We start from the raw sequence: 12,785 nt of genomic DNA on the forward strand, positions 1-12,785 counted from the left end.
ATGAAGAGGAGGGTGGCAGAGTGAGGCAGGGAAAGGCGGAGACCGAGGGAAGGCATAAATGAGGCAGGCATGGAAGGAGTGCAGGATGAGTCATTCACCTGGCGCAGGGAGACACATTTAGCTACGTGCTGGGGGGGGCAATCTGAGCCTGGAAGCTGCACCCCCAACCCCCGTCTCCTGCTAGCTGCCTGCTCCCCTCTGATTACAGCCAGAGGAAGTACTGCCTAAGGGATGCAGCCTCCTCCCCGCCCCACCATTGAGGCACCACATGCTGTTGTCTGACCACGGCCAGGCTCGGGGGATCCCAGCATGCCTTTCGGCTCCCAGCCACGCTGCAGGGCCTGGTCCAACAATACCAGAGGGATCATCTACAGGGTAACCAGGTAACGGCTCCTCACTCCATCCATTACCCTGGCCAGGTACACCGGAGGCACGGGCCCAGCACCAAACCCACACTCCTGGCTGTGAAAGGCCAAGGGGCCAGCACTGGGGCATGGGGGTCAGCACTGACTCAAAACATGTAACTGGACAGAACTGAATTAGACCTGCACCTCTCGCCCAGCTCACCCGTCGCCATTCTCAGGCGAACGCTGCGTGGGCAGGGCTCACGGACGTGTCTCAGCCGGCAGCGTCACCCAGCAGATGAGTCATGTTACTTTTTACAGGAACGGAGACGGGGCCGGTGGCTGAGCTGAAGGAACAACCACACGCCAGAGACCGTTCAAGCTGACACAGAGGTGGAGTTTGGCTTAAGTTTGGGTGCCTCTTTATTTATCCCTCTGTCTCCCTGTGTCCTGTCCCTCAACCTCTTCCTTCCTTTGTAGTACAATGGACGAGGCGTCTCTCCTCCCAGGTCCTCTGCCCCATACACCCTCCCGCTTCCTCCCATCACCCTCCTGTGTCCCTATCCCACTCTCCAACTGTTGTCCTGTTTTCAGTGGCATCACGGCTAATTTGGGGTGTGACGGTGGAGCCTGAAATGGCTTTGCAGCTGTTTCTGGACAGCTCTTCCCAAGCATGGGGGCAGATTGGAGAAAGCACAAAGGGACTGTAACGATGCTGGGTTTGGTGGGACCCAACTGAGAGTACCAATTCAGGACAAGTTGCTTTAAGCAGGGAAGTTACTGCCCAAGGCTGGGGTTCCTTTGCACACCAAGGCAGACCGAACCAGCCAAATAGAGAAGAGTTCAGTTTTACCCCACTGGCTAACCAGACACAAGCAATTCTTTTAGACACTCCAGTTTCCCAGTATCACCACCAGTGCTACTCGTTATGGGGATGCATGCTTATGAAATCTAATGCCCCAGTAAAAGAAAAAAGGCTCTCTTGATCCCAAAGGACCTAACCCCAGAACCAGGTCAATATACAAGTCAGATCTTACCCCAAAATCACGCTGTTGCCAATCCTTTAGAATCTAAAATCTAAAGGTTTATTCATAAAAGGAAAAAGATAGAGATGAGAGCTAGAATTAGTTAAATGGAACCAATTACATACAGTAATGGCAAAGTTCTTGGTTCAGTCTTGTAGCAGTGATGGAATAAACTGCAGATTTAAATCACATCTCTGGAACATCCCCAGCTGGGATGGGTCATTCAGTCCTATGTTCAGAGCTTCAGTCTGTAGCAAAGTTCCTCCAGAGGCAAGAAGCAGGGTTGAAGACAAGATGGAGTTTTCAGGGCCTTTTCATATTCTCTGCCTGTGGGAGGACACCTCTTTGTTCTTACTGTGGAAAATCACAATAGTAAGATGGACTCTGGAGTCACATGGGCAAGTCACATGTCCATGCATGACTCACTTCTTTAAAGGCGGCAGCCATTGCTCACATGCTACCTTGAAAGTTCACAGGAAGACTTCTTATGTGGATTGGAGTCTTCCAAGGACCACTGTCAGTTAAGTGTTTCTTCACTGGGCATGTAGTTTACAAATTCCTTTCTCAAGAAGCTGACCAAATGCTTCAGTAATGCTATTTAGAATTAAACACATTGCGATGCAAGTACATAGGCAATATTCATAACTTTCAACTACACAAATGATGCACACATACAGACAGCATAATCATAATGAGCAAATCATAACTTTTCCATAGACGCCTTACCCGACAACCTTTGTACAATATTTGCTGCAAATATAAAACAGTGGTTGTAACAATGATCTATACAGTCACAGGTTATGTCAGTAATGTCTTGGGACTTGTCTGAGAATTTCACACATGTGCCATGCGGGTTGTCTTCGTGGGGAGATGCGACTCGCTGGGCTAGAGGTAGGGTTGGGGCCAGTAATGAAGAGAGAACTGAAGCAAAACAGAGACTAGGGAGAAAGTTAAGAGGGTTTCATTGGGACTGGGAAATTTCCCTCCTGAGCTGCCCCTGAGCACATGTGCCATAGAGAAAGGACAGCCAAGGAAAGGCCCTGACTTCCTGGGGTTAGCTCTGATGCTTCTGCTGAGATCCTACTGACAGACTGCTCCCCTAAACACCCCCACTAGGCTCATTAGCCCGGCACCCCTTGAGACCCCAACATGCCCCAAATTCCCCAGCTCCAATTTCAGCCTCTTAACGTTCTCCCAAATTTTCAAACAAGCCCTTTGGTGTCCCAGCAGGGCTCTTATATCTATGTCTGGTCAGTTTCTCAATATTATACCCAAGGGTAGGGCCGCATGAGCCACAAGCTACTGGCTGGCTGATTACCTTGTCATGGCCTCTTCCCGGACCCCAGACTGGCTAAAGGACCCCCAGAGTTGGGTTCTTGTGCAGAGTGGAAGCCAGTGTCCGAACGAGCTCCCCCTTGCCATCCAGCGATGAACTGGGAGTGGCGGGGCAGTCTTCAGGAGTAGTGCGTCTATTTGCATCGACATAGCTACTCTACCTGGGAGTTCAGTAAGCAGGGCTGCTTTGCCAGTCATCAGTTGGGACCATTCTGGGATAAAATTCCCATTAGGATTGAACACCAGGGTAATGAAATGTTGTGCCTTTAATTGTACGCGCAAAAGGCAACAGAAGTGTCCTTAGCTGGCCCTGACTGAGGGCATCACCAACAGTCATGGTGGATTCTCCATCACTGGCAAGTTTTAAATCGGGGGGGGGGGATCCTAGTAGTTCTGCTCTAGGAATTGTTTTTGGGAGGGGTTACGCAGGGGCTCAGATGGGATGATCACAGTTTATGAAGCCAGAAGGGACCATTATGAGCAGCCATATGGCTATGGAAGTCATCTAGCATGGAGAAGACCCAGGGTTAACAGACCAGAGACCTGAAACTGGGTTCTCCACATCCCAGAGCATTCCTGTGAAGAGAAATTTGGGGACCCTGTACATCATGTTCACTTAGGCCTCACTCTCTCCCCTGTTACAGACATTTTGGGGGCGGGGGCAATTCAAAATTGTGCCCCAATTGTTTCATCTGCATGCGGAAAAGAAAAATATTTGAAATTTCAAAACATTTCCCAGGCCAGGACAACTCTTTCCAATTGGCTCTAGAGGTGGGTTCAATTCCCGTCTGGAAGAAATGGAGGCAAGGGGCAGGGAAGTGCAAGAGTTTGGAAAGATTAATAAAAATATTTTGCAGGGGGACTGGGAATTAATAATCCATATAGATCCACCCCTCGGGGAGGAATTGCCAATTTCAGAAACGACAACAAAGTGGTGTCACTAAAAATCACTTATTTCATAGCACATCTCAGGTTTGAACTTTTGCTCCTCAACTCTACGAGAACCCTAGTTAGCTGCTGGGGATCTCACTGAACTCGAAGGAGTTAAATAAATCAGGATCCTTGTTGTGCAGGGATGACACTGTAGAGAGGCCAGAAGTGAGACGAGATGAGAACTCCAGGGACAGGAAAGAGAGAGAGAGAGAGAGAGAGAGAGAGGCAGGGGGATAAACAGAGAGTCAGCCACTGACCCAGAACAATGAGAACATGTTCAGTCTCCAGGGTGCCTTGAATAACCTGTGGTTTGAGGTTGTTCTTTCTGCTCAAACGCCTGCTCCGTCTCTGCTCTCATAAAAAGCAACAGCTGCTTCCTCCTCGGGCCACTTGGGGATCAAATGACCCCTGCCCCAGGGACCGCAGACACATGCTCCTGGTTAGCACTCTCCGCTGAGACACAACAGGGCACAAAATAGCACACCTGCAAATATAATGTTCGGCTGAGACCTGAAGCTGCAAGACTGAAGTGACCACATTAGCTTAAACTAGGATGTCTTGCAACACAGGCTACTTTGCAGGTTGAGGGAGGGGTCTCAATGCTGGCTCCAATGTCCCCCTGCAACACTGGAGGGTATTGGATTGCAGAGGGCAGAGAGTAGCTCTGTAGGGCGCGCTCTCCCCTCACACCTAGTCCTGGCCCTCATGTCCTCATTCAGCTCTAGGGGGCGCTGTGCTGCAGAGAGTGGTTAGGAGACTCAGTAGGAGGCGCTGTCCCCTATGAGTCAGCATTGATCCCCATGCCCCATTTAATACAAACAAGTACTTCCTCTTGTTTGTATTAAACCTGATGACTCTTAATTTCCTCAAGTCACCCCTGGTTTTGTGTCATGGTAAAGGGTAAATAACTCTTCCAAATTCCCCTTCTCCACACCATTCCTGATTTCAGAAACCTCAGTCATATCCCCCCAAGTCATCTCTTTTCTAAACTGAGCAGCCCTAATCTGTCCTCGTACGGAAGCAGCTCCACACCCTTAATTATCCTTCTTGCCCTTCTCTGAACCTTCTCTGGTTCCTTTTTGAGATGAGGCAACCAGAACTGGATGCAGCATTCAAGGGGTGGGCGTACCATGGATTTATAGAGTGTCATCATCCTGTCATCATCTTATCCTTTTCCCAATAGTTCCTAACGTACTGGTAGCCTTTTGGACACCCCATATGGAATGCTGTTCAGAGTGGGCCTGATGGGGATCAGGCAGGAAGTAGAAAGGCAAGAGAGTAATGGAGACAGGGGAGATTGGCTGCAAAGACCTGAAAAGGCTGGCGAGGGTGTGGTGTGGGAATGGCATGGATGTGGGCTTCAGGTTATGGTGCTATGGAATTGCACAATTAGCGGCTGGGATTTGCTCATGAAGAGCCATGGGGAATCATTGCTTGGGATGAAAGTATCACCCTGGAGCTCTTGGGATGACCCCGCAGACTTCAGGGCGAGGGTGGGATGGGAAGCTGTAGTATACCATTTATTATCATTATTATTAATTAATTAGCAGTCTTAAGGCAGCACCTAGAGGCCAGTACCAAGATGAGGGCCTCACCGAACATGCTGGATGCTGCCCAGATCCCCACTGAGATCAGTCCTCCACTCGATAATGCTAGGTATTGCACAGACCTCGACCAGGATGCCCCCCCATACTAGGTGCTACTCAGACCTACTGAGTTCAGGGCTCTCCCCTTATTGTACCAGGCACTGCACAGACCCCAACTGACATCAGGCCTCCTCCAATTGTTCTGGGTGCAACACAGACCCTGACCCAATATGCTGGGTGTTTCCCATAGCCCAGAGGTTGTGGAGTGGGGGAAGTAGACATGTAGTTTTCTCAGACTTCCTTGATTTTGGCTTCACCTTTTGGGTCCCCTCCGAGGCTGCCAGCCAACCTCACTTGCCCGCCCACCCCCACATTGAGTTGGATGTCCAAAAGTCCCACATCCATAAAAGGGGAGCACATCCAGCTGAGATACTCTTCTTCAGGGGGTTCAGGGCCAGTCAGGGTCTCATTCCTTAGTCTGAGGACAAGACCACATGGGCAGTGGCTGGTGTCTCAGAGACATGAAACCTGGGAGATCTTTGAAAGTGGGCAGTAACCCGCAGGGACATTTGCTGGCTCATACCAGACAATCCCCACCAGGTGGCATCTCTGCAGAGTAATGGGGTCTCATAGTCTGGGAGAGGTGTAAATGTAGTCCCCTAGAAGTGCCTAGAAATCAGTGGTGTCAGTTCTGTGAATTCATGTAGATGCTGGATGGAAGGGGGACCAGAAAGACCTCTAGGATTCCTGGGTCTAGGTCTCAGATCTAGGAGACAAGTATCAGATAATGTTCAGAGAACTCAGATCTGCTGATCTTTCCCTCATCCATGCCCTTTATACAGTATCGCCGCCCCTTCCCCACCCCTACCTTCTGCTGCCTCAGTGCCCATTATACAGTATAGCCGACTCTTCCCCGCCCCCACCCTCTGCTGCCCCTAGTGCCCATTATACAGTATAGCTCCCTTCCCCGCCGCCCATTATATAGTATAGCTGCCACTTTCCTCATCATTTGCTGGTCAATATTGTCCGCATAAAATATCTGGCAACATTGTGTGTGAAGTCATAAGATTGCCCCGTATGAGGTTCCACATGTTCAAAACCACACACCGTGCTGAGACAGAAGTCCGCAAACAGGTCTGTCTCGAACAAGGAGCATATGTTTGCTTAGTTTGATTTAAGCTGTAAACAGAGGCATGAGACAGGAAGGGAAGACAACGGAAGTTGAAACGGGTGAAAAAAACAGCAGGGAACATCCTTCCACAGAGACTCTTTGGCTCCTGGTTCTCAGCTGGAAAGGCTTTTCAAGAGGGGGGATGGAAAAGGGGGGGCAAACACCCCATAACACCCCCTCTTTCTCTGCCCCTGCACCTCTCAAGGTAGGTGAGGTGATAGCTTTTATTGGCCCAGCGTCTTTCACCAACAGAAGTTGATCCACTACAAGATATTATGTCACCCACCTTGTGGCTCTGTAATGAAAGAAAACTCTATTGCCATCTCGGCAGCAGCGTCAGAGCTAACCCCAGGAAGTCAGGGCCTTTCCATGGCTGTCCTTTCTTTATGGCACATGTGCTCAGGGGCAGCTCTGGAGGGAAATTTCCCAGATCCATTTAAACCCTTTTAACTTTCTCTCCGTCTCTGTTTTTCTTCCGTTTCCCTGCTAACCCAGATGCCTTAATGTTACAGGCCCCGACCCTGCCTCTAGCCCAGTGAGTCGCATCTGCCCACGATGCCAACCTGCATGGCCCACATGAAATTTTCAGAGAAGCCTTTTGTGCTTTCTCCTGCCTGCCCCTGTGCTTGGGAGGAGCTCCCCAGAAACTGCTGTGAAGCTACCTCAGTCTCCACCCTGACACCCAAAATTATCTGTGATGCTGCTGAAAATAGGACAATAGCTGGAGAGCAGGATGGGAACTGAGTAGGGGGACAGGAGAAAGGGGGAGGGCGTGTGTGACACAGAACCCAGGAGGAGACACGCCTCATCCATTGTGCTAGAAAGGAAGAAAGAGGCTGAGGGATAAATAAAGAGGCCTGCACTTACCCAGAATTAGGCCAAACTCTACCTCTGTCAGCTTGAAGAGTCTCTGGCATGAGGTTCAGCACCGTCTCCATTCCTTGAAAAAGTAACAGCCACTTCCCCATCGGGCTGTGTGGGGATGAAATGCCTCCAGCATGATGGACCCTACAACCCAGATCCTGTGTGATGCTGCCGGCTGAGACACATCCGCCACCCCCACCCATGCTGCATTCATCTGAGAGCAGTGACCGCTGGGCTGGGGTGAGAAGTCCAAGTCTAATTCTGTCTCTCTGCCGCTACGTGTTCTGAGTTGGGACTGACCCTGGGACCCTGGTGTGATGCCAGGGAACGCTGTACTGCAAGGACCATGTTGGGGGCCCAGCAGGGGGTGTTCTCCCTTCCCAGTCAGTGCTGACCCCCATGCCCCAGTGCAATGCTATGGGGCACTGTACTGCAGGAATCACAGTGGAGCTTCAGTAGGGGTCGCTCTCCCCTCCGAGGCAGTGCTGATGACCATACCCCAGTGCTGGCCCCATAGCCCTGCAGAGTACCCGGCCAAGGTAATGGATGGAGTGAGGAGCTGTTATTGGTTACCCTGTATCTCCAGGGCTCCTTTGCTGAGTCAGCCCAGGCCCTGCAGAATGGCAACCCCCAGGCCTGGCCAGGGTCAGCCCACAGCACATGGTGCCTCGGCGGTGAGGTGGGGAGGAGTCTGTATCGCTTAGACAGCACTTCCTCTGGCTGTGATCAGAGGGGAGCAGGCTGCTCGAAGGAGACAGGGGCTGGGGATGCACCTTCCAGGCTCAGCCTGGCCCCCCAACCATGGAGCTTAAACATCTGCCTCCCTGCGCTGGGTGAGCAACTCCCCCTGCACCCCTCCTTCTGTGTCTGCCTCATTCACACCTTCTTCCATCTCCCCCTTTCCTGTCACCCTCCTCTTCATTCTCCCCATCCTCATTCTGTCTCTTCCTCATTGACTTTCATTCCCCCTCACTCTGTGCTTCCTTCTCTCATGGTCGGCCTCTCCACTCCTCCTTCTGGCTGTCTCTAGTTCAACCCTTCCTTCTGTTTCTATTCTCCTTGGTTAGCATCCTCCTTCTGCACTCCTCCTGCTCTGTCCTTCTCTTTCACCCTCTACATCTGCATCTCTCCTCTCCTTCAGGAACTGGCTTTTCTTCTCCCCCTTCACTCATCCTTTTGTCACTATCTCATTCACCCTTTTCTTTGCTCACCCTTGCTCCGTGTCACTCATCTGTTCACTCCCATTCTTTTACTTCTTCTATTTGCGAAGCAGCCTGTCTCTTCATTCTTCCATTTGCCTCTTTCTCAGTCCCCCTTTCCCTCTCACGCTTTCATTCTCTCACCCACGTTAATCTGTCAGGTTTCTCCATCCCAGATGCCAGTGTTCTCCAGTGATCAGCAGGTCTTGAGGCTGTATCGTCACCCCCAGTCCCTGCTCCTTTCAGACACCGGCTGGCCCATCCCAGGAACAGGTTCCTCTCTCAGATGCGCAGACTTTGGGGAAGTGGCTTTCCCCACAGCCACAGATATGCATAAGAGCTCGGTTGCTATTTAAGTAGCCCATTGAAGGAGCAGATTCACCGGGCAGCAGCATCCTGTTACATCCAGCATGGAGCTCCTCCATCTCCTGGGTGAGTGACCCTGTACTCCTCCTTCAGCCTCTGTCTCCTTCCCTCCTTCCCTGCATGCATCTCACCTTCTCCTTCCACCTCCAACTTCTCCGTGCCTCTCGTCCCCCAGACTCCATCTCCAGCCTCCATTCAATGACAGTCTGGTGGACGTCCAGCATTTCCCAACCATGTAGGGCAGGGGCAGGCAAACCTTTTGGCCTGAGGGCAGCATTGGGTTTCCAAAATTCTATGGAGGGCCAGTTAGCAGAGGATGTGCCTCCCCAAACAGCCAGGCATGTGCCGGCCCCGCCCCCTATCCAACCCCCCCACTTCTTGCTCCCGACAGCCTCCCGGGGCTCCTGCATCATCCAACCCCCCCGTTCCCTGTTCCGGTACAGACACCAGAACCCCCGCCATGACTGCCCCCTGCCACCCCATCCAACCCGTCCTCTCATTCCTGACTGCCCCCCCGGACCCGTGACCCATCCAACCATCCCTTTTCCCTGACCGCCCCTGGAACTCCTGCCCCTGACTGCCCCCTACAGCCCCATACAATCCCCACTCTCATTTCTGACTGCCCCCCTGAGACTCCTGCCCCCATTCAACCCCCCTGTTTCCCACCCTCTGACCGCCCTGATGCCTTTCCACCCCCCCACTCCCTGACCACCACCCTGAACTCCCCTGCCCTCTATCCAACTCCCCCTCTCCATCCCTCCTTACCACGCTGCCTGGAGCACCAGTGACTGGTAGCGCTACAGCCGTGCCACCCAGAGCACCAGGACAGGCAGCCACACCACTCAGCTGGAGCCAGCCATGCCACCGCACACCACAGAGCACCGGGTCAGGCCGGACTCTACAGCTGCGCTTCCCCAGGAGCTCGCAGCCCCGCCGCTCAGAGCACTGCACAGCGGCAGAGCGAGCTGAGGCTGTGGGGGAGAGGGGACCACAGGGGAGGGGCCGGGGTGAGCCTCCCAGGCCAGGAGCTGGGCAGGAGGGTCCTGCAGGCCGGATGTGGCCCACGGGCCATAGTTTGCCCACCTCTGATATAGGGTCTGCTCATGGGGCCTTTCTGTGCAGGTAGCATGAACCCTGAGCCTCGGGCTTCTGCAAATAGACTCACAGTCACCAGGTGGCTGCTTTCCTAGGGCTTTACTCGAGTATCGAGCTCCTGGTCTTTCCCCGATGGTCGGTTCCTTCCACCTACTGTCTGTCGCTCTCCACTAAGGAAATAGATGTTGAGCCTCGTCCACCTAGGCCCATGTCTCCCTAAATTACATTCCCTGTTCCTCAGCCCCCTTCCCTCCTCTGCTGTCCCCTGAGCTCTCACTCCCCATTTCTACTCTTCTCTCCTTCAGCTTCTCTCCAGATCCTTCCCTGGCTGGTGTCACCTGCAGGTAAGGAGGGACCTGATCCACACACACGCCCCAGCTGTCCATCCAGGTGGGTCCCATTGGGTGGACTTCAAGTTCTGGACCAGCTCCAGGGTGGGGAGAATGGCTGGTTGGCTCAGGGGAGCATGGGACCTTTCACCTCTAGGGGGCGCTGGCTCCATTCCCACCACAGAGGGACTGGCTGGCTCAGGGGGGTGGGGAATGGGATCAGACAGGGAAAACTGGTTCCACTATGCCCTTGTGTGCCTAGCTTCTCACCGTGGGGTCCCAGGCACTGAGTGTAGGGACCCCCCCAACCCTACCACCCCACCACGGAATGCATCTCACTCTGTTTATGCTCCTCTCAGCTCCCAGATTTGGGATTCACCAGACTTGGGCAAAACTTCCCAAAGTGACTGTTGATTTGTGGGTGACTGAATTTTCTGAGGTCCCCTGGAGACCTTATAGGGGCTGGATTGCCTGATAGGGCTGAGCAGCCACCTCCTTGAAACCAGGCCCCTTTAAGGGGCTGCAAATGAAGCCCCCAAAATGAGACACTCTTGACCCTATCTCTGTCCCCCGGTCCATGATCAGTGTAGCGCTGGCTCAAGCCAGGGGGTGAGTGTGGGGGGGGGGCACTCCCTGGGTAAAGTCTCTCTCCCTAGCTGCCATCTCCCCATCCCCACTTCCCTCGTCTGACCGGTCTCAGCACCCAAATGGAGCCAACCCACCTGCACCGGTCCCTACAGAGTCTGTCACACACAGCACAGCCAGGTGGGAACCGGCACCGCCTTGAGGTGACAGTGGTTCCTGCCCCTAGCCCCATGGAGCACAGGATGGGAGGAGGTCGAGGGGATGCAGCCAGGACTCTGGGGCGCAGACACGTGGCATCAAGCAAATTGCTGTGTGGGAGGAACGGGAAGCTGTGAGGGGATGCCGGCTCTAGCCAAGGGGGGAGGAATTGGAAAGCATAACTTCTCCTGCCTGTCCTTTCCCTTTCTCAGCCCCTCTGTCACCCCCCACGGTCATTGTGGACCCCCAGCACCCTGTGTATTTCCCGGGGGAGCGTCTCACCCTCAGATGCTCGGCCCCTGGCAGGGAGGTGGTGACCAGCTACCACTTCTACAATCAGATTGGGGTGCAGATCCACACGGAAACCACCGGCCTGTCTGGGGGGCCTTGGCTGGTCCTGACGGCCGAGACGGGGAAGGCCGGGATGTACAGCTGTGAGTACTGGGCAGTGAGAGATGGGCGGCACATCTACTCTGCACGCAGCCAGCCTGTCCTGGTACCAGTGATGGGTGAGTCCCCTTTCTCCTGCTGTCCAATAGGGGATTCCCATCCCTGTCTCCACCACATGTGAGACCTCAAGCCCTCATGTGTGGGGAGGGTCACCAGCCTGCTCATTTCCATCCCCAGGATCTCTTGCCCTTGGTGGATGGTCCCGTTGTCTCTGCTCCACCTGCTTCTCAGCCTAACCCCGCCCATCGCTCTAACCACTAGACCCTCCCCAGACTTGTCACTAGCTCTGCTATTTCTACCTTCACTCGTGTACATTCCTCCTTCTCCCCCTTCATTTCTACTCTCAGATCGTCCCGCAGCCCCGTTCATCTCTGCAACTGTAGGTGGCCCCTGGAATGACTCTGTCACCATTGCATGCTCACTGCCCGGGAGCTACATGTCTACAACCTTCCAAATGCTGAAGAATGGGCACATGGTACTGTTGGAATCCACCCCCTCCTCGCATGGGGCCCGTCTCCAGCTCCATACGGCCGATCCAGACATTGCTGGTTCCTACACCTGTAGCTACGAGATAGACATGTCCGGGAGGAAGATGCAGTCGAATCTGAGTTCTCCCTTCTCAATCCATTTGCCAGGTGATTAAGTACATTCAACCATTGCGTCCTTGTGATATTTCTGCTGAGGTCATTGACAGGGCTGTTTGGAAAATGCCAATTGTATTTGGTGCAAAAATTTGAAACAAATTTGGTTTTCCGCCCCAACATTTTTCACTTTTTCTATGAAAATTTGAACACTCTTGTACAAATGTTTTCAGTTCAAACAGCTGGTTTCCAAAAAAAAAAAAAAAAACCCTTCAGTTACTTTGCTGAATTATTTTTTTGCCGAACAATTTCAAGATTTGTTTTCGTTGGACAAAACCGCTTAGAATATTTCAGCCATAATCAAGTTTTTTTCCTGGTAAAAATGTTTATTTTGGTCAAAAAGTCATTTTTGATTTAAAAATGGTTATGATGACCTTTTTTCCACCAGCTTTGGGAGTCACTTACTAAATTACTAGGCTTCTGTTGCTGCTTCATTTTCTAATGTTATTGATGCCTGGGCCATTTTCAAATATGCTACTACTGTACTATCATAATTATTATTGATTATTTGTATTGCTGTAGTGCAGTTAGGGATGGTAGGATAGTGGTGAACTCAACGATGAACCTATAAGCAGAGCAGGAAAGAGAGAAGTAAGCAGAGTGATCTGAGATAGGAGAATGCCTCTCAAGTTGATCAGTAAGATCTACACGATGGTTATTAGGC

The 12,785-nt window shown here is 52.3% G+C and overlaps 1 long non-coding RNA gene across 1 annotated transcript; it reads left to right on the top strand.

The window, feature by feature from the left end:
* The first annotated feature begins 8,657 nt into the window (after window positions 1-8,657).
* Window positions 8,658-11,364, top strand: LOC117885673. Its single transcript, XR_004647809.1, has 3 exons — window positions 8,658-8,889; window positions 10,224-10,262; window positions 11,243-11,364. It is a non-coding gene; the product is annotated as an uncharacterized LOC117885673 (long non-coding RNA).
* Window positions 11,365-12,785: the final 1,421 nt, after the last annotated feature.

This window comes from Trachemys scripta, chromosome 12 (genome assembly GCF_013100865.1).
Source record: "Trachemys scripta elegans isolate TJP31775 chromosome 12, CAS_Tse_1.0, whole genome shotgun sequence".
NCBI classification, from domain to species: domain Eukaryota; kingdom Metazoa; phylum Chordata; order Testudines; family Emydidae; genus Trachemys; species Trachemys scripta.